Source organism: Dromiciops gliroides, chromosome 3, assembly GCF_019393635.1.
Source record: "Dromiciops gliroides isolate mDroGli1 chromosome 3, mDroGli1.pri, whole genome shotgun sequence".
Classification (NCBI taxonomy): domain Eukaryota; kingdom Metazoa; phylum Chordata; class Mammalia; order Microbiotheria; family Microbiotheriidae; genus Dromiciops; species Dromiciops gliroides.
Window position 1 is genome coordinate 655770724 of NC_057863.1, and position 21832 is coordinate 655792555.

The window sequence follows — 21832 nt, forward strand, 5'->3', positions numbered from 1 at the left end:
TCGGCCTCAGCCTCAGCCTCAACCTTAGTAGGGGCTCAAAGACGTCAGCATGACATAACTTAAAAGCAAACACAATGACGAGAATGTATAAAATACAAATCAGTTTAACAATTTCAACTATAACAAGAACGGAAGTGTCACGGGGAAATTAGGTGTGTAGTGGTGGTGATGGGGCAGGCAGTCCTTGGGTCTTCCTCTTTAAAGAATTACAACTCTGGGCACACAATCCAATGAGAATAAAATAGTCTTTTATTTAGGTGCTAGAGGAAGTGACCAAGACGGAGGTCAAAGACTTCCTCCTGGAGGGAAGAGATGGCTTAGAGACATTTTTCTCCCAGAATGGAAGACAGGCCCAAGCTTTTAGATGGGTGACCACCCGACAATGGAAAGTTCCCCTTCGGGGTGGAGAAAACTTGAACAAGGGGTGGGATAGGAAAGGCTTGAATGAGGGGTAGTGTGGATCCTTTTGACTTCTGGAGTCCTGACATTGGGAGGTGATGTCATGACTTGTAGTGAACTGGAGTGAAGTGAGGGTCTACAGAGCCTTTGTGCTGACATCATTTTTGTATGCTTGTGAAACCTAGATGGTATTGCCAGCACCATGCCAGAGAATGAAACCTTTCCCGTTTGAATTCGAAGCAGACAATTTTTAGGGCACTTTTCCTAGCCTCCTTTTCACACCAGGAGATGAGCAGTGTGGTCCTTAAGAAGGCTGCTTCAGTCCAGTGAGAAGATGACCTTATGGCCTAGGCTACCTGTGTTCAGGGTTGTGACTATAGCTCCCCATGTATCTGCACCTATTGCTTTGCCACTAGCCTGTCACCACAGGACGTCCAGGTAGGTAAAATAGTAGTAACATAGTAAAATAAAATAGTAAATATAGTAATAGTTCAATAGTAAAATAATAAACAGTAAAGTTGTTGAATAGTAAAATAACAAAATAGTAAAATGACATAGGTGATTCGGTAAATTGGATTTAAGTGAGGCATGGTTGCACACCATCATCAGCCTCACTCTCTCCTCCAGCCTGTTCAAAGTGCAGTGCTAGACAAAGGTCAGGATGACAGTCCATGGCCCAGGATGCAGTGTATGACCTTGGCATCTTTGTTGTCTGGTCAAGCTCTAAGCACTCCACATTGCTTGCTTCTGGTGCCTATAATAATAAACTATTTTGGGGCAGCTAGGTGGTGTAACGGATAGAGCACCAGCCCTGGAGTCACGAGGACCTGAGTTCAAATCTGGCCTCAGACATTTGACACTTACTAGCTGTGTGGCCCTGGGCAAGTCACTTACCCCCAATTGCTTCACCCCCCCCCAAAAAAATAACAAACTATTTTATTTCACTGTAGCAGAAGCTTAATAAATGCATATTGATTGATTAATCCATTGGAATTAGAGGAGAGAACTAGAAGCAATGAGAAAAAAATGGAAAGGGGAGAATTCAAGAGTGATATCAGAAAGAACTGACTAACAATTAGAGCTATCCAAATGTGGAAAGAGCTGCCTCAGGATGGGGAAAGCTCTAATTGATGGTTGTCCAGCAGAAGCCCAGATGACCACTTGTCACATTAGATCAAGTTGGGATTCTTTTCATGCGTAGGTAGAACTTGATGGTCCTTTTGGTCCCACAAATTCTGTGATTTGGGATAAAGGAGAAAAGGCCATTGCATGGGCATGATCAGGGAAAACTTTCTGGAAGAAGTGGTATTTTAGGAATGCTTAAATGGATGGGCAATGAAAGTTAAGTGACTTGCCCAAGTCAAGTGTCTGAGGGCAGATTTGAATTTGGGTCCTCCTGAATCCAGGGCTGGTGCTTTATCCACTGTGCCACCTTGCTGCCCCCTCCTTTTCAAGCTTTAAAAAAAATGTAGTATTCTTTTTCGTCTTCATTCCCACTAAAATAACCTTCTGTCTTTCCTTGTGGATTCCCTTTGGTGTGGCCTCCTTAACCTATGTCGGATTCCTGGGCATCCTTTAACACCTGTTTCAAAAGCTCCTTTTCCCGTGAACCTTTCCCCACGCCCTAAATGAGTGATTACCTTTCCCTTTCAGACCTCACCAAACACTTTTCTTGTGCCTCTCTAATTGACTTGTCACATATCTTTGTGCATTTCGTTTATCAGGCGTGCCTATGCTATATCACCAACCTAGGGGCACAGGGACAGTTCCAATTCCCTCAGTCTCTAGTATGGGGCCCTGAACCCAATAGAAACTTAATAAATATTAGTTGAATTTAATGAAGCCTTTTTCCCAAACCGTGTTCCTCGCGGCCCCACCCCACCCCACCCCCATTCCTCTGATTTACACGCACTTCACCTGACCAGGTACTTGTCTCTGGACTACATTTCCCGGAATCCTTCCGGCTGTGTTGTGTTCTACGCCTCCATTTCCCAGAATCCCTGAAGAGTGAGTGGCGCAGTGATGCTCTACACTGGTCCTGAGCAGGGGATTCCCTAAGATTGAGCGTTGTCCCCTGGACCGCCGCAGGTGCGCAGGCGCAGATCTCCCTGGCTGGCCAGGGCTAGGGATGGAGGGAAGCTTTGCTCCTGGGGCAACTGGACAAGAGTCAGGGTGTGAGCAAGGGCGTGATGTGGGCGTGTAAGTGAGCTAGAGGCTGGGGATCGTGGGTGCTTGGGGTCTCGTATGTGTGGGATTGCTTATGGACGCATGTGTAGAGGGAGGGGAAGGGGCTCAGCAAGGCTGCAGGGCAGGGTATGGGGGTGTGCTCAGACCCGGAGCCCATATCCCGGGAGCAGAGCAGGGGGATGTGCTCAGCTCCGCTTCTGTCCGGGTCTGATGTCCTGCGCACCTGGGTGCTGGGAGCCGACCTCTGGAGCTGTCCCGGGCACCGGATCCCGTGTCCTTGCGTGGCTGTAGAACCTGAGGGTTGGGGGGTGGGGGTGGGGTGGGAGGGGAGCTGTGAGCATGCACGATGGCAAGTGTGTGTCACAGAAGGTCCAGGAGGAGAAGCCATCTTGAGAGATCATTGGAGTGAGTGGGGGAGCTCACCTGGCCCAAGGTCAGGCTGTATGCCAGGATTGTGCTAAAGAGCTGGAGCCTGCAGCCTCATCTTCATGAGCTCAAATATGGGTGACTCCGGGGAAGTCAGTCTCCCCTGTTTGCCTCAGTTTCCCCATCTGTGAAATGAGCTGAAAAAGGAAATGGCAACCCCCTGCAGTATCTCTGCCATGAAAACCCCAAATGGGGAGGTGGGGTGGGGCAGCTAGGTGAGGCAGTGGATAAAGCACTGGCCCTGGATTCAGGAGGACCTGAGTTCAAATGGGGCCTCAGACACTTGTCACTTAGTAGCTGTGTGACCCTGGGCAAGTCACTTACCCCTCATTGCTCCACCTTACCCCACAAAAAAATTATCTCTCCATCTATTTTCCAGGTCAGTTCTTTTTCCAATAAGACAACATTTTCTTCTATTTTGTTCATTCTTTTGATTTTGTTTTTCTTGATGTATCATGTTGTTAGCTTCTACTTGCTTAATTCTAATTTTGAAGGAATTATTTTCTTTAGTGAACTTTTGTATCTCCTTTTCCATTTGTCAAATTCTACTACTTTTTAAGGAGTTTTTTCCTTCAGTGAATTTTGGAACCTTTTTTCCCCCCCCATTTGGCCAATTCTGCTCTCAAGGCATTCATTCTTTTGTAGTTCTCCTATTAACACCTGTATCTTCCTGTCAACTGCTACTCCCATCAGTATCATTCTGGCCTTCATGCTTCTTTTTTTTTCATGTCCGTCCTCTTGAGGCTATTTGTGAGGAAAACGACTCCGGCTCAATAATTCTCTGGAAGTCAGCGGCAGTGATGTGTCAAAGGCTCATTTATTGTCATTCTGGCGAGAATGGGCAACCCAGTGTTCATCTGTTGGGTGAAAAGAATGGGGGCTTGCAGGCCTCTTTTAAACCCTAGTCCCTAACAGGAATGGACCCTCCCCTTTTTCATCACTGGTCAATCACTCAAGGGTTACAATCTATCTGCAAAAACTAGCTAACCAGAACGCAGTTTTTCTAACCCTAATTTCCATAATTATTCTTTGGGTTCTTAACCAGTGGGGAGGTGATACAGAAACAGTTCTTCAGTCTTCCCTTATACCGGACATAGCTCAGGAGCAGACCTAATTGAGACCAACGCAGGGCTTCCCTGAACCATGTGATTTTGTTTGGTGGTGGGGAAGGAGGGGAAGGAGACCTTTTTCCTGAAACAGGCCCATAGGAGTGTAATTTGAATGGTGACTGTTGTATACTTATTGAGAGGAGACCATTCCCCATTTCCTCACACTATTATAATCTCTTATTATCTATCCCTCCCTCCCAATCCATTAGCTATGCCATCATTAGACTAATGTTCTCTATGCAGGAATACAGAACTAGAGTTGAGAGAGACATTACATATCATGCAGTTCAACCCCTTTACTTTATAGGTGAGAAAATTGAGAGTCAGGAAAGTAAAGTGACTTGTCCCAGGTCATAATGGCAATAGCTGGGATTCACACTTAGTTCTTATCACTCCAAATTAAGAGCTCTTTCCATGATGCCTCCTGTAGCAAAAATTTCTGAGTCTGATGAAGAAAAGAAACAGCAAAGTCTCCATGCCATAGAAAATTAGTTTATTGAGAGAGGGATCCTATCTCAAAATAAAGCTGGTCTGGGGTCTAGGACTTGAAGCCCCCAAACCTAGGGCTTCAATGGTATTTATACCCTGGTAAGCCCTTCCCATTGCATCTTTAGAGCATATAGGAAATGGCACAGAACATGATCCAAATAGTATAGGAATGAAACATTTTAACGTGGTCACCATGCCCAAGTCATGAAAATGTTTTTCAGTGACAGTCAGGGCCAAGCAAATACCTGGCAGCCAGCCAATTTAAGGTTCTTCTCAGGGCTTTTTGCAGAAGTCTAAGGTATGTGAGATATAAATTGGATATTAGATCATAAATCTACCCTACTTAACCTTTCCCTTAATTTATCTCCCAGACTAGTAAATGGAAGAAGCTTCTGGTTTTCTAGATAGAGCTTTTATTGTATGGTAGTCACAAGGTGATGTTGATTAGAAGGCTAGGAAAGTAGAAATACAATACAAATTGTCTCAAGTCTAGGCTTAGTCTATATTTCGTATAAAACTCACCAAAAGCGGAAGGCCACCTTTGGGGAGAGAGACCGAGTCAAGTGCATGCTGTTAACAGAGAGCCGAGCCGAGTCAAACTCCAGTCCGTGTCTGTCTGTGCAGCGCAGCCAGGAGACCAGTGGAGCAGGAAAAAAGGCCCCACTTCCGTTCTCTCCTTGCCTTTTAAGCTCACACCCCGGAAGTCGAGTGCTCAGCAGGCAATCTGGCCTGCGTTGCAGGCGGACTGGTGTGTGTAGCTCATGCTGTTGGTCTCCTCCCCAAAAGGGTGGTCCTAAAAAAAACTGGCGTCTCTCCATTATCTAACCGACTGTTAAAACTTTTTACCACAGGTATATCATATCAAATGCTGATTTGTCCCTTCAGCTTAGAAGATACTATTTTTAGTACCTTGGTTGGACCTTTAATCATAACGAAAGGAGATGGTCAAGAGACAAGTTCACAATAGGAGCATGTTACACAATTTCTTTCCTACTTTCTTCATTTGCTTAAGCCAATAAAGAACACTCGGAGTACATTGAATCACAATCTCTACAGACTGGGGAAACTCTCACTCATATCCCTCCTTTGATCCAAAGATAAATGCTCAAATTTGTCTCTTGGATCATTGATAATCTAAAAGATGTATACAATTCAATGCAGAGACCAAAGTCTTCTATGGCTGGCACAAATTTCCAGAGGGGGCAATCACCTATTGATGCGCAAGGGTACAATCAAAATAATGTGAATGGGTACAACTTATAAAATACAGTTACAAAATCAAAGAATATAGCAAAACTCAAACTTCATTACTACTTCTAGAATGACCCATATTAGTAAACAGTTACAGAATTAGAAACACAGCAAGGATGAGTAAGATTTCCATAAAATGATGGTTTAAAACATTTTATATATGGTGGACCATTGATAACATTAGCTTGATAATTCATTACTGTAAAAGGTCTTAACTAAAAGTCAACCTGAACACATTTCTGAAATCTGCAACAATACTGGATTCTCATAACATTTAGCAGCCATGGAACAATCATTGCCAATAACAAGTAGTCCTGACTGAGTTAATTTTACAGTTGTTCTATAGAAATCATCCTATGAACTCCCCTGCCACAAATCATACAATCAACATTGTATTAAGTACAGCAGTAGCAGTGATGTTTGAAGATTGAGCAATGTCCAGTTCAGGAACAGAGTCATGAAAGACTTGCCATCCAAGGATGTGGTCAGCTCTGATGACTTAGAAACAGAGGTGTCAGGTTCTGGGTTCTTGTTTATCTGAAGCAGAAGAATCAGCTACTGGTCCCTGTTTGATAGGTGTGTTGTCCTCACCGAAGAAAGAATAAAGTCCAAGCAGTACAAGTGTCCAAACAGTATAGATGAGATGAAATCCACCAAGGTTAAATTAGGGTCCAGATAATAAAGTAAATAATCATTAGTAGGCTTCCACCAGTTGCGGACGACCATAGATTAGCGCCTTGAAGAGCCACAGGCCACAGTGTGGCTGTGCAGTCCAGTACGGGAGCCGCAGCTCCTGCCACAATGAGGATATCGGATAACTAATCATAGATGTCTAAAATAACAGGTTGTAGTTTTATCACTTACAGAAGATGATATTTCAGGAAAATAAATAGGATCTGAAATATGTGTAATATCTTGGAAGAGTTCATGCCTAAAGAAATACACTTAGAAAACATTTATCACATATAACTTATAGACACATTAACATTTAGCAAATTGAGTACAGCAGTTCACAATTATTTAAACAAGAATAAGCGCTAACAAGAAAAAGCTCCTCAAGTAATTAAGATAAGCCTCTATTGCTAAATGATGAGACAATCCATAAAAACCATGAGGAGGGAACTAATCTGGAAGTAGTACCCTCTTGTGAGTAGGCTGTGCTATTTGCGAAGTATTACTCAACAATTTCCCCCCTCAACATTATTAATAATATCACCTGAATAATTTACATAAAAACTGACAGGATTGATTAATGGTAACACAAGCTTCAATATAAAAAATGAAATTATATATAAAAGTTGTTGGAATAACTTCAGTTGTAAAATGAATTCAAGAATGATATACAAGAATATTAAATGATCAACTTCAGAGTAGTAAATAATTAACTTATTGAAATAATTTAAACTTTTAGCCACATCTAAATAAATAACCTCAAACAAGAATGGATGTCTCTTTTAAGGCATAATAAATCAAAAGTTAGTTATGTTGTCATATCTTCCTTTAACATAGGACTAAAACAAGTGTGACACTAACTAACAGATTCACATCCTGATTCCACCACTCTTTGCATCATTCGCCTAATCATCCTCATACCATTATGAGAAATAAAATATCTAACATAGCTAATAACAGATATCAACACTAACGCCAATATTTTATCACCACATGACATCTGACATGGTTATTAGAAGTTACCACAAAAGATTAGGGAAATAAACTACACAACAGAGAAGATATTCTTTCCCAATATCCAGGACAACTACAGGCAGAAATTATGCAGATAGCCAGATGCATTGAGTCAGGCTCAAAATGAGCTAGGTGGGATCTGCTCCACATGTCACATCTGGGGACAAGAAGTCAGAAGAATCCTACCTCGACCATTGCTGAGTTATTCTCCCAACCTTTCCCATGACATTTCTACCACCTGCAATTCACAGATGTAAAATCCCTTAGGATTGCTGGTACCATGACTCATTCATTGCCTCAATAGCATCCCTTGATGATCATACCTGAAGTTAGACTCAGAAAACTAAAATGAACAGTCCCCAAATGTCTTAAATAATAACTTCCAATAATCGAAGTCTCATATAGATTTAAATATTGAGGACAACAGTGATAACACAGAACATGAATTAGGTTCTTTATAGGGTATATAATATAACAATTTAAAATATCACTATAAACATAATTACAATTGTAAATAAATTACATAATTATAATTAGTAACATTGATTAATGTATAATTTCTATCCTCCAATAATTAATCAATTGGAACATAAACTTAGAGTGAAAAGCTCTAAAATCAATTGATTGCACAAGACTATTTTTTCTTAGGGTTTCTATAGAAAGAATATATACTGCATGGACAAATAGTACAAATGGGCCAAAATGTGATAATTTTCCTTAACTTACAGATATCATTGATCATCTTTTTAGTAAACATAGATGCAAGATCTCTTTAGTATAGGAACACTTGTAAGTAATTCTGTTACCTTTCTCTCCTGTGTCATATGCTGATATATGTTCTCATCAGAACAGTGATATAAACCCTCAATACTAGTTTGGGTTGTAACATCTAGAAATCTAGAATCACAATAGGTTTCTTGTTTCTGTTCAATAATGTAATGTTCATAAAGCTTTCTTTTACATAAGTGATGAGTTCAACAAAATTAATACCATGTTAGAAATTTCCCAATTATTATTATTATTTTTTGGAATTGGTACTGTTGGGGCCAAATTTGATATAGGGAGAGTTAATTGAGTGGCTTGCCATAATATTGGGGTCCTGGAAATAAGGAGGGACCTCTAGGTCCAAAACTCCCTCCCTTCTAGATTGCCTTTTTAGATATTTCTCCCAGGCCAATAAGAAAGGAGCCTAACAGCCTCTTTTCCACAAATGAATCAGGTTTTATTAATGGCAATAAAATAAACAGCAAAGGTGAAATTAATAAAATCAAAGACAAGGGAATAGGGAAAAAGAAAAATGGATAATCCCCCTAACTCTAACCTAAGTCTATACAATCCCTAATCTTGCTTCCAATTCAGCTCATTCAAAAGAGCAGGGCTTGTATGTTAACTCACCACCTGGGGTCCATAGCTTCAATGGGAAACAGCTTTGCAGTCAGGGCCCATAGGACAAAACTGCTAAGAAAGAACCTCTATCTTCCCGCTCCCACAGCTCCCACAACCAGAAGGAAGGAGCATTCCCCTCAGCGAGCATTTACTCTCCCTCCCTCAAAAGGGGAGGTCCTTCAAATTGCCTGTGGAGAGTGGTTTCTCCTGCTGACATCAGCAGCATATGTCACTCAGGCCAGGCCAGGTGTGGCTCATCCCAATCAGTCTGCCAAATTCCATTATTTTACCACATTCCTCCCTTTGTTTCTTTGAGGAACATGGACTGTTTCCTTGATGAAGCAGTAAAAATTAACAGAATATAATACCCTATGCTAACAAACAATATGTTAATAACAATATAGAAAAGGCAGAAAAGGGAAATTTTGTCCAGAGGACAAATTAAACAGTGAAAGTTCTTCAAAATATAAATCATACTTAAACTTTATATATATAGCATATTACATTGCAAAAAATGTGAATTTGCTTTGACTCAGAATATAAGTTACAATTTACAATAATTCCAAATAATAATAGTTTTTTGGTAAAAATAGTATTTCTAGAATTAATTTACACTTGTCATGGTAATCAATTCACCAAGGAAATACTTTATATAATTTGATCAAATAATCAGTTGAAAAAACAGTTTACAAGAACAAAATACACATGGAAGAATAAAAAAAACAATGAAATTAAAATTGGCTTGAAACACAATCTAAAAAGAATGAAAATCTCTATGAAAATAAACTCATACTATTGATTTCAAAATGTAGATACAATGGCATAAAAAGAAACCTTCTGTAACATTTGAACTGACTTTTTAAAAAAATGCTTAGCAAAAATAATGCTTCTAGAATTAATTTTCACTTGCCATGGCAACCAATTTGCCAGGGAAATGCTTTATAGAATTTGATCAAATAATCAATTGGAAAAAAAATTAGAATATGGGAGCACAATAGTCCCAGAATTTATATTGTATTATGAAATCAAAACCATCTTGCATTGTTTCAAAGTTGGAGAGATAGATAAATAGAACAAAATATACATGGAAGAATAAGAGACCATGAAATTCAATGGTCTACATGTCCTGGTACTAGTTTTATGTGGGAGCAATGTATTCAAGAGTCCTTCTCTCTGATTTTGATGGCAGTTGGAGTTGTTGCAGTACTTGGAAAGGACCTTCCCAAGCTGGCTGGGTCCCACTAGTCTCCTGAAAATTTTTGATATATACACTGTCTCCTGGTCTCAAATCATGTAAGGAGAAGTCCAAGGGGCCAGCCTGTCCTGCTGCTCCTGCCTCGTGGAGTTCACGTAGCCGGGCTTGTAATTCCTTTATATAGGAAGCAACAGAGGAATCTCCCCCCACCACTGATGTATATGGGAGGGGGGGAGGGGGGGAAGGTTTTGCTTGGATGGGGGGATGGCCAAAAAGCATCTCAGAAGGTGATATATGTAGCTCTCCTCTTGGTCTGCTGCGCAGATAAAACAGTACCAAGGGGAGAACATTAGGCCACTTCAGATGAGTTTCAGCACACAATTTGCCCATCATGCTCTTAATACCTTCTACCTGGTGTGAACTTTGTGGGTGGTTGGGTGTATGGAACTTTGGAGTCACTCCCAAGAAAGAGTAAATTTGGGATAAAACAGAATCAGTAAAGTTTGTGCCTCTGTCAGAATCAGTGTGGGCGGGTGGACCAAAGCCAGGAACAATCTCTTTAAGGAGGGTTTTGACAACAAAGGCAGCTGTGCCCCCCGGGCTGGGAAATGCCTCCAACCACTGAGTGAGTTGATCAACTATAACTTCCTGAATCAATTTGTAAATGCTGAAAAGGTGTATATGCTAAAGCACGCCCTCCATAAGCTTTAGCCCTGAAGGCCTATTGATTATAAGTCTGACAGACAGAACAAGAGGCACAAACCCTAGAGGCCAGTTAGTAACTCCAGGATCTGGAAAGGTAAAGTCTTCAGATTCTACTGTCCTTTCCCCTCCCCGACACCACCAGTCCTCTATATCTCTCTGATCTGTACCCCTTTGAGAGGGTCTGTAACTTCTCATTTTGCTCCTCTATATCTCTCTGAAAAGGCCTATAGCTGTTTTGACTCTGCCTCTCTGTACCCCCCTGAGAAGATCTATATCTATTCTCTCTGTACCCCCCTGAGAATATCTATATCTATTTTGGTTCTGCCTCTCTATCTCCCTTTGCATGATCCTACAGTACCGCATTATGTGCCCCTGTTTATTGCAGTAATAGCAAAATCTAGGGGGTTGATAGTGATTCTCAACTGCCGGTCTTGCTGCCTTGTTGTTTCCTGTACTGGAGCAAAAATGCCCTGTCTGTTCCTTTCTTCCCTCTCATTTCCTTCATAAATATATGTTGCTATTTCTTTAAGTCTGTCAGGACTCAAACTACTCCAGTCTGGACAATGCCTTTCAAATATTTCTGTAATTCTGGTAAGGACTGGTGTATAAAATGAGAATAGATAACATGGGCATCTCTAGCATCTAATGGGTCTAGTCTAGCATATTGCCTGGCATGCCTACCCAGTCTGTTATAGAATCTATTAGGTCTCTCATTAGGTTCCTGAACTTTATCTAAACATTTTTGCCAGTTATCAGTCTTTCTAGCACGGGATTCCATTGCCTTCAATGTTTCCCTTGCTTCCTGCAACTTATCAAAATGTTCAGGGATACTGGGATCTCAGTCAGGGTTCTCTAAAAGGCCATCCAATAGCAACTTTTCCTGATGTTTCTAAGGAATTTCCTGCAGCTATTATATCAGCTCTTTCCCCTGGGGATAGTATTGTTTCTATGACATCAGTAACATCATTCCAAGTGGGCTGATATGCTCTAAAAATTGCCCTAAACTAGCTGATAACTGCTGTGGGGTCCTCATCAAATTTAGGCATATTTTATTTCCATGAAATCAAATCTTTGGGCACAAAAAGTATGTATGTCTAAGCTTACGTATAGCACCTTTTTGACCATGAGTGAGGATCTCTTGAAGGGGAAAAATTTTGATCTCTGTCTCCTCTACAGGGGAATCATTTATTTACTTATTTATTTGTTTGGTTGGCATGGAGGAAATAGAGGGAGAGGGAATAGGAGTTGGGTCATTTGGAATTTCAGTCTGAGAGGCCTTGCAATTAAGGTACTTGGATTGAGTTGGGTCATTTATTGTGTCAGTCTGAGAGACAGACTCAGATTTAAGCTGGGGCCTGGATTCTCCTTGTCCTATATCCCCAGTATCATAATACCTGCTTGCTCTGGCCCAGATTTTCCAATAAAGTGAATGTTCAGGTGGACATTGGCATAGAATTCTTTGCAAATGCCTCAATGTTTGGGGATTAAATGACCCATGTTTGGGCCATTCTTCCTGTAATGCCTTATGCCACATAAAACACAGTTTGATAAGCTTTCCTCTGGTCATGTTTGTTTTTGCTACAAATTTTCCCTTATTCCAATCCATGAGTAGCAATCCTAATGGAGAATCCTGGGGAATCTCACTCATTCTAATTTCCTTCATGACCTTCTGAACTTTCCAAACTACATAACAAAGCCTGGCAAAACTAAGAATAGGAATAAAAAAGTATTCATTAAATTCAAACTGACCAAGGGTCAACATGACATTTTCCCCTTCTTGTCTGATTAGCCAAGCTAAAGTTAGAAAAGGGGTACTTAGGAAGTTTTAAAAATCCATTTGAAAATTTAAAGGGAAAACAGCCAATACTTAGCAGTACTTTCAAATTGAAAGGGACAGGGGAGGGAAAATTTCTTACCCAACCAGAAGCTCAGAAGATTGAGGTTCAGCTTTCCTCTTTGTGGTCAGCCAAACTGTGTTGTTTAAAATCTAATGTGGGTTCTAATCTGCCCCCCCCAGTTTTTTTGGGGAAGCTGTCTAAAATCACTGATAAATTCAGCAAGAAAGTAGGCTTTTAAGGATTTATTAAAATATATTATAAGTTAGTGAAGAGAGAGAAAGAGATTTTGAACAGATTCCTTATAGCATGGAAAATCCTAGCTTGGATCTATTCAGTATAGCCAGAGGAAAAAAAAAACAACAAACTTCCTTTCCTAGCAGCCCATGTGAAATCCCTCTCCACACCAAAAGTCCTGGATGACCAGGGGGACCCTCCTTTTTCTCCCATGTTTTGCCACACTAGTTCTTCCATGAAAACAGACCGCTTCAGCCAATGAGCCTCTTCTTCCTAGTTCTTGCCTCCCTCCCCCAAAGGGGAGGTCCTTCAAGCTGATTGGTTGAGAGTGGTCTCTTGCTGACGTCAGTAGCACACCACCTCTGAGAACAACACATCACTCAGGGCCAGCCAGGCGTGGTTTCCATGCAATCACCCTTAAGTAGGTACTTAGTTTCTCAGTCTCACCCAATTCAAACAATTGTGAGATTTAAAATTGGATATTAGATCATAAATCTCCCCTACTTAACCTTTCCCTTAATTTATCTCCCAAACTAGTAAATGGAAGAAGCTTTTGGTTTTCTAGATAGACCTTTTTATTTATTGTTATGGTAGTCACAAGGTGATGTTGATTAGAAGGATAGGAAAGTAGAAACACAATACAAATCGTCTTAAGTCTAAGCTTAGTCTATATTCCTTATAAAAACTCACCAAACCGAAAAGGCCACCTTTGGAGAGAGACCGTCTGTGCCGCCCCGTCAGGAGTCCCGCCAAGCAGGCCAAAGCCCCACTTCCGTTCTCTCCACCCCGGAAGTCGAGTCCCGCAGACAGTCTGACGTGCGCAGCAGGCGGACTGTTCGTCTCCTCCCCAAAAGGGTGGTCCTTGAAAAACTGGCGTCTTTCAGTTATCCTAACCGACTGTTAAAAACTTTCATATTTTACCACATTTCCCCCCTTTGCTTCCTCAAGAAACGGAATGTTTCCTTGATGGAACAGTAAAAAGAATATAATAACTATTGCTAACTAATAATATGTGAACAACAATATAGAAAAGGAAGAGAGGAAAGTTTTGTCCAGAGGGGCGATTTTTTTTTTTTTTCTCATGAACCGACGCTTTGACAGTCTTGCAAAGGGAGAGCCTCTGCAGAGGGTACATGTTACAGATAGTATATAACAGAAAGGAGATAGTAAAAGCTAATAAAGCAAAACAGTTCATATAAAGTCTCTGAGTTCTCTTGTCTTCTTGAAATGGTAAGATATCATCAGGAGGAAACTGGATTCTGGTCTGGAAAACTGGATTCTGGACTCTGGTCTGGATTCTGGACTCTGGACTCTGGTCTGGAAAGCTGGATTATCTTCTTTAACTGTTTGAATTGCTGTATTTTTTACTAAACCTTAGCATAGCATTGTCAATGATCAAATTAATAAATTCCATTACATTCCCTCCTTTATATCCTTAGACTTCTAATAGAGGGTTGAGGTAGTTATGCAATCTGTAACACTTTTTACCACCATGTGTCTAGATCAAAGCCAAATTTAGTATGTGTTCATGACACCTGAAAATGTTATGGAAAGGTTATCATACCATATCTCATGGTTCCGAGACAGCCAATGATTGTGCTAGGCCACAGGTGAGTATATTCTCTCCAGGGCCTCCATCAGAGTTCACAGCAAGTTAGTCTCTGAAATGATGTTTCCATATTTCTGAAATCTCATTAATTTCACCAAAGACAGTATGATGGTAAAAATTGCGTGCTATGCTGCATAACTGAGAATATATTAGTGATATATACAATAATTCCAAACCATACCCAGAGTATAATGACATATAAATAATAAACGAATGTAAATAGCTGATTACATTAGACATTATTACATAATCTTCTTTTAGCAAGTAAACCATATCATCTTATACATGAATTCTCTAGTATAACAGTAGCAGATACTTAAAGTGGTGATTAATTTATCAAAAAGAAGTAAGACTTCAATTAGCAAGATTCAATATTCAATGTTTTCAGTGAGGTATCAAGCAATTTCTGGTATTTTTTAGTTAAACAGAACAACATACAAGAGAAAGGAGAAAATAAATAAATAAAACAAAACTCATTAGAACTCATGGTTCTCTCAAAAAGAAAGAGTAAAAAAAAAAAAAAAGAATTCTGGTAGCTTCTGAGGCCCGATAGCCTCACCCACAGCATATACTTAAAATGTTTTTGAATAATCACTTAGTTTACAAAATTTAGTTTTAAAGAAAAGCAAAAGAAACAAAAGTAAAAAAAAAAACCAAAGCAAAACCAAAAATAAAAAATAAAAAGCAAAAGATTCGCTAAGCACCCTTTTGTGCTCTTAAAGAACTTAAAGGTGTGGTCAATTCCAGGTCTTTTCAGTGCCTTTCAAAAGTCAAAACAAAAACAAAAAAAACAAAAATTAATAAAAAAAAATAGTTGAGGTGGGCCAGACAACTAGGTCATGTGCTTTAGTGGTTTGCCTGTAGAAGGAAATGCTTGTTAAATTATAAGGTATTTAAGCTGCTAGAGTTTGGGGTATGCCACATTGTTTTAACTGGTTCCCCAATTCTCTGCATGCCAAAGTGGCAGGGGTTTCTGAATTGTCATTGATCTTTCTAATGCTGTCATAATGTTCTTTATGGTAGAAAATGTGGAGTTCTCTAGCATCAGTTTTGTCTGTGCCATTGATTTTCAATAAAGGCTGATTTAATTGATGAACCACAACATTCAGCTGATGCTGCTTAGCAAATGCTACAATTGTATCATTTCCTCCCCACTTTCCAAATTTCTTTAATTCATCAACATATTCTTCAAAAGGGGAGTCATTTACTCTAAAAGACTCAAACTCTTGTCTATGGTTAATCATATAAGAAGCAGCTTCTTGTCTGTGTCTGAGATGATTTCTACAGTGACCTTCTAGCTGGTCTGCTAAAGCCCTAAAAAGGCAATTTCCATCTCCTGATACTTTACGAAGACTGAGTCCCAAAGCATTTAACTGATCAGTGGGATTATCAAATGGGAACTGTCTATTTCCTCTGAACTCTTTTTGCTCTTTAACAGTTGCTATCGTTAGGGTTTTTACTTCTTTAGCGTCTACCTCAGGTCTATCTGAAATCTCTTCACCTATGAATGGTGCAGGCTTTACATGAGAGCAATGAATCCATGAGTCTTTTTCACCAATTTTAATGGCAGTAGGAGTTGTCAATAATACCTGAAAAGGTCCTTCCCAGGCAGGTTGGGTTCCACTGGTTCTCTGAAAATTCTTTACATATATTTTATCTCCTGGGTTGAAGTTATGCAATGAAAAGTCTAATGGTCCTGCCTGGACCACAGCTCCTGCCTCATGGAGTTCACGTAGCCTGGTCTGTAATTCCTGTATATAGGAGGCAACAGAAGTATCACCTCCCACCAGTGATGTATAAACTGGGGAAAGAGTTTTAGCTTGGATAGGAGGGTGACCAAAAAGCATTTCATAAGGAGATATATGAAGTTCTCCCCTTGGTCTACTGCGTAGATAGAATAATGCCAATGGTAGAACATCAGGCCATTTCAAACGGGTTTCAGTACATAATTTGCCAATCATACTCTTAAGCTCTTTATTCATACGTTCGACTTGGCCTGAACTTTGTGGATGGTAGGGCGTGTGGAATTTTGGAGTCACTCCCAAGAAAGAGTAGATTTGGGATAAAATTGAATCAGTGAAATGTGTGCCTTTGTCAGAATCGATGCGGGCTGGTGGGCCAAAACGAGGTACTATCTCTTTAAGGAGAATTTTGGCAACAAAGGCAGCTGTGGCTCGGGGGCTGGGAAAGGCCTCCACCCACCGAGTGAGCTGATCAACTATAACAAGGCAAAATTTATAATGTCCTGCTTTTGGCATAGTAATATAATCAATTTGTAAGTGCTCAAAAGGTGTATATGCTAGAGGACGCCCTCCATAAGCTTTGGCCTTAAAAGCATACTGATTATAAGACTGACATGTGGAGCAGCCCGAGCAGATTCGAGATGCTGTATTAGTCACACCTGGTGCTATCCAGGTTCTCTTAATAGAGTCTACAATGCCGTGTGTACCAAAATGGCCTTTTCTGTGAACAGAGAGGCATACCTGGTGGTAGAATTTCCGGGGAAGAAGTGGCTTACCTTCCGGAGACACCCAGATGCCATTGATCTGTTTCGCCTTAAATTTCTTTTTCCACTTTTCTACTTCAGAATCGTCATAGGTTAGGTTGAAAGGAATATCCTCAGAAGGTGAAAGGTTAAATACATGTTCAGGAGCTTCTAATGCAGCAAGCTTGGCTGCAGAATCGGCTCGTGCATTTCCCTTTGAAACAGGATCACTATTCCCTGTGTGGGCAGGGCAATGTACAACGGCTAGGGAAGAAGGCAGTTTCAGGGCATCTAAGAGGTCCTTGATAAGGTCCCCATTGGCAATAGCCTTGCCCGAGGATGTTAGAAAGCCTCGTTGCCGCCAAATCATACCAATAAAGTGGCATATGCCAAAACCATATTTCGAGTCAGTAAAAATGGTGGCACTCTTATCTTTGGCTATATTACAGGCCTGTGTAAGAGCCACAAGTTCAGCAGCCTGTGCACTAAAATGGCAAGGCAGAGAAGCTGCCCAGAGGGTGTCATAATCAGAAACTACAGCAGCTCCAGTAAAACGGGTTCCCTCTCTCATAAATGAGGAACCATCTGTATAGAGAACAAGATCAGGATTTTCTAAAGGTGTATCAAAAAGATCGTCACGGGGTTTTTCAGCCATATCAACTAAAGAAGCACAGTCGTGCAACGTTTCCCCTGAGAATGGTAAGTTAGGGAGTAGTGTTGCTGGATTAAGAACTGTGCAGCGTTTTAAAGTGATATTCTCATTACCTAACAGGGTTATTTCATACTTAGCCAGCCTTTGATCTGAAAAGGCTTGTGTCCTGTGACGTAGTAAGAGAGCCTCCACTTCGTGAGGGCATTGCACAGTTAGAGGGTTACCTAGGACCAAATCAGAGGCTTTTTCTACCAAAAGGGCTGTGGCCGCCACTGCTCTAAGGCAAGGTGGCGCTCCAGCCGCTACAGGGTCCAGCTGAATTGAATAGTAGGCTATAGGGCGTTGGTTAGGCCCCAGTGACTGAGTCAGAACTCCAGAAGCCACCCCCCTTTGTTCATGCACAAAGAGAGTGAAAGGCTTACTATAATCTGGAAGTCCTAGGGCAGGTGCTGATAACAAGGCCCGTTTTAATTCTTTTATGGCTGAGAGATGCTGGGGATCCAACTGTAAAATGTCTAGAATAGAACTTTTTGTAAGAGCTATGAGAGGTTTAGTAATTTCACCAAAAGAGGGTATCCATTGTCTACAGTACCCAGCTGCTCCCAGAATGACTCTTAATTGCTTCTTAGTAGAGGGGGCAGAAAGTTGTTGAATGGCCTGGACTCGCTTAGAAGAGACAGAGCGAGTTCCAGCAGCCAGAATAAATCCTAAATATTCCACCTGGGGCAAACACCATTGTACCTTTGTCTTGGAAACCTTGTGGCCTCTCTTGTGCAGCTCCAGCAGTAAGTGACGGCTATCTTCCTGACAAATTTCAGCATTAGGAGAGGCCAAAAGTAAGTCATCAACATATTGTACTAGTGTGGAGCCTTTAAAGGTAATAGAGGCCAGATCCTGCTGTAAAATTTGGGAAAATAATGTGGGACTGTCTACAAATCCCTGTGGGAGTCTAGTCCAGGTCCACTGTCTATTTTTCCAGGTAAAAGCAAATAAATATTGGAAGTCCTCATGTACTGGTATGGAGAAAAAGGCAGAGCAGAGATCTACCACTGTGAAACATGTAGATTCATAGGGAATTGATGAAATTATTGTAGCCGGGTTTGCGACTATAGAATGTCTAGGAATAACATAATTATTAATCGCTCTAAGATCTTGCACAAAACGATAAACAGGTTTACCATCTGGCCCAGGCTTGGGTTTTTTAACTGGCAAAATGGGAGTATTGCATGGAGAGTGATGACATGGAATAATAATACCCTGGCTTTTCAAAGCCTCAATTATAGGTGTGATCCCTTCTATTGCTTCCCTAGACAATGGATACTGTGGAATGGAGGGGGGTGGCCCCCCCTTAACTTTAAAGGTAACAGGCATGGCAGACTTAAGGAGCCCCACCTCATTAGGGGATGAGGCCCATAAAGACTCAGGAATGTCAGAGGGGATTTTGGATACCTCCCCTGCTGTTCCTTGAGCTTCTGTAAGTAAAATTGGTAATAAATGAACAGTATCCTCTGGCAATTGTAGGGAGACAGCCCCATCTGGAGCACAAGATATGGTTGCTCTAAGCTTACAAAGGAGATCACGACCTAATAAATTTACAGGGGCATCAGGCATGAGTAAAAATGAATGTTCTACTGTTAAGGGCCCCATAGATACCATGCGAGGATTCAATTTTGCCACTCTCTGGCTCTTTCCTGAGACTCCCACTACATTCAAAAATCCTACAGGTCTACACCCAGCATCTGGTTTGCTTACTAACACTGATTTAGAGGCTCCTGTGTCTAGCAGACAATCATAATAAGTCTCCCCCACTTTTAGGGTGACATGTGGTTCTTTACTCTGGGGAGGTGAATGGATTGGTACAAGGGCATTCAAAAAATCTGGATCTGGGAATATATGGCTTTCATTATCTATGTTCCATTCCTCCCCAAGACCCCGTCAATCCTGTGCCCTCCTCTGAGAGGGACCTTGGTCACCATTATTCTGGTACTGCCTTTCTGTATTCCTCCGAAAAGATCTATTCCTATTTTGATTTCGCCTGTAATTAGAATTAGAATTTCTTCTCCAAGTCCTACATTCTCTCAATTCATGCCCCTCCTTATGACAGTAACAACACACCTTAGTGTCCTTGTTCCGGTGTTCACATGGCTGACAGGAACAACACACCTTAGTGTCCTTGTTCCGGTGTTCACATGGCTGACAGGAACAACACACCTTAGTGTCCTTGTTCCGGTGTTCACATGGCTGACAGGAACAACACACCTTAGTGCCCTTGTTCTGGTGTTCACATGGCTGACTGGAACAACACACCTTAGTGCCCTTGTTCTGGTGTTCACATGGCTGACTAGGAATCACCGGTGCCAGAATGCTCTGTTTGGGGTGATCTGGACCTGTCTCACGTGAGTCAAAGACATAATTTGCAAGTTCCTTAAGTCTATCAGCTGTTAAGCTCCTCCAATCTGGACATTGGGTCAGAAAATATTTGCGTACTTCTGGCAGTGAATTACAAATAAACATGTTGAGAATAATATAAGAATCTTTTGAATCAATTGGATCTAATCTGGTGTATTGCCTGGCGGTCTCACAAAGCCTATCGTAAAATCTGCTTGGTCTTTCATTAGCCTCCTGAAATGTGCTCATAAATTTCGTCCAGTTTTCGGGTTTTCTAGAGCATAATTCCATTCCCTTCAGAAGTGTTTCCCTAGCATCCTTTAATCTTTGGAAATCCCTGTCATTATTATAATTCCACTCTGGATCCTTTAGAGGCCATTCCTCATCGGCCTTACCCTTCGCAACAAGGGCATTTCCTGCCGAGATAATATCTGTCATCTCAGTTGGGGACAGTAAAGTTTCCATAAGGCAAGTAACATCAGCCCAAGTGGGTTGATATATATTAAATATAGTCCTTAACTGTGAAACTACACCATTTGGATGTTTCTCAAAACTAGGGAAGATTGTTTTCCATGAGCTCAAGTCAGTTGCTGTAAAGGGGTGATATTTTCTAACCTGAACTGATACTCCCTTTTTATTAAATTCTATATCTTCCTGCAAGGGAAGTAGTTTCAGCTGATTTGATTCTAAAGACTGGCCAATATCTGTTTCTGTAACTGGGTTACCTCCAGTAGGGGGAGCTATCTTAGCGTCTCCCTCGCCACGTGGTGAGGCTGGGTTACCTTCAGCAGAGGGAGCCATCTTAGTGTCTCCCTCGCCACGTGGTCTACCTTTAATCTCTTCCCACATTACAACTATGATAATACCCATAATGAGAGTTATAGTCATGTGAGCTATCGTGAGTATGGTATTACAATTTATTTCAACTGCAGGCATAAAATTCCTACTAATATTAAACACATTTTCAGTGGAGACAGTTACACTCATACCATTATACCAAAAAGATTTTGCTGTGTGAGTGAGGAGGAGACCTATAACACAATGAAGGAATACCGAGTAAACTAGATGTCTAAGTTTGGACAGTATGGTACCCCAACATGCTCCAATGCAAAAAAATGAAAAAACCAAAGGGAAAATGACATATTCGATCATATTTTAAACTGGGCTGGCTTTTTCCTTTAAAACAAGGCTTTTAGAGGCTTAAAGTCTTTAAGGGAGATTAGACAAAGGGAAAGTCCGTGGGGGGGGTATTTGGAAAATCCACCGAATTAGCCGGCTTATGGCCAAACTAGGGAGGGTGGGAGGGTCCTTAAGGTCCCTTTGGGGTCGCCAAACTGTGAGATTTAAAATTGGATATTAGATCATAAATCTCCCCTACTTAACCTTTCCCTTAATTTATCTCCCAAACTAGTAAATGGAAGAAGCTTTTGGTTTTCTAGATAGACCTTTTTATTTATTGTTATGGTAGTCACAAGGTGATGTTGATTAGAAGGATAGGAAAGTAGAAACACAATACAAATCGTCTTAAGTCTAAGCTTAGTCTATATTCCTTATAAAAACTCACCAAACCGAAAAGGCCACCTTTGGAGAGAGACCGTCTGTGCCGCCCCGTCAGGAGTCCCGCCAAGCAGGCCAAAGCCCCACTTCCGTTCTCTCCACCCCGGAAGTCGAGTCCCGCAGACAGTCTGACGTGCGCAGCAGGCAGACTGTTCGTCTCCTCCCCAAAAGGGTGGTCCTTGAAAAACTGGCGTCTTTCAGTTATTCTAACCGACTGTTAAAAACTTTCATATTTT

At 41.1% G+C, this 21832-nt stretch overlaps 1 protein-coding gene across 7 annotated transcripts in view; it reads left to right on the top strand.

The window, feature by feature from the left end:
• The first annotated feature begins 2420 nt into the window (after positions 1 to 2420).
• LOC122751573 (zinc finger protein 883-like) overlaps positions 2421 to 21832 on the top strand; it is a 62787-nt gene continuing 43375 nt past the window's right edge. For 6 of the 7 annotated variants that reach the window (XM_043998665.1, XM_043998667.1, XM_043998666.1 and 3 more), the window contains exon 1: positions 2451 to 2598. The gene's annotated coding sequence lies outside the window, so the exon portion shown is untranslated. Of the gene's footprint in view, positions 2599 to 21832 lie in introns of all 7 variants that reach the window. The other variant, XM_043998663.1, reaches the window with a different exon arrangement.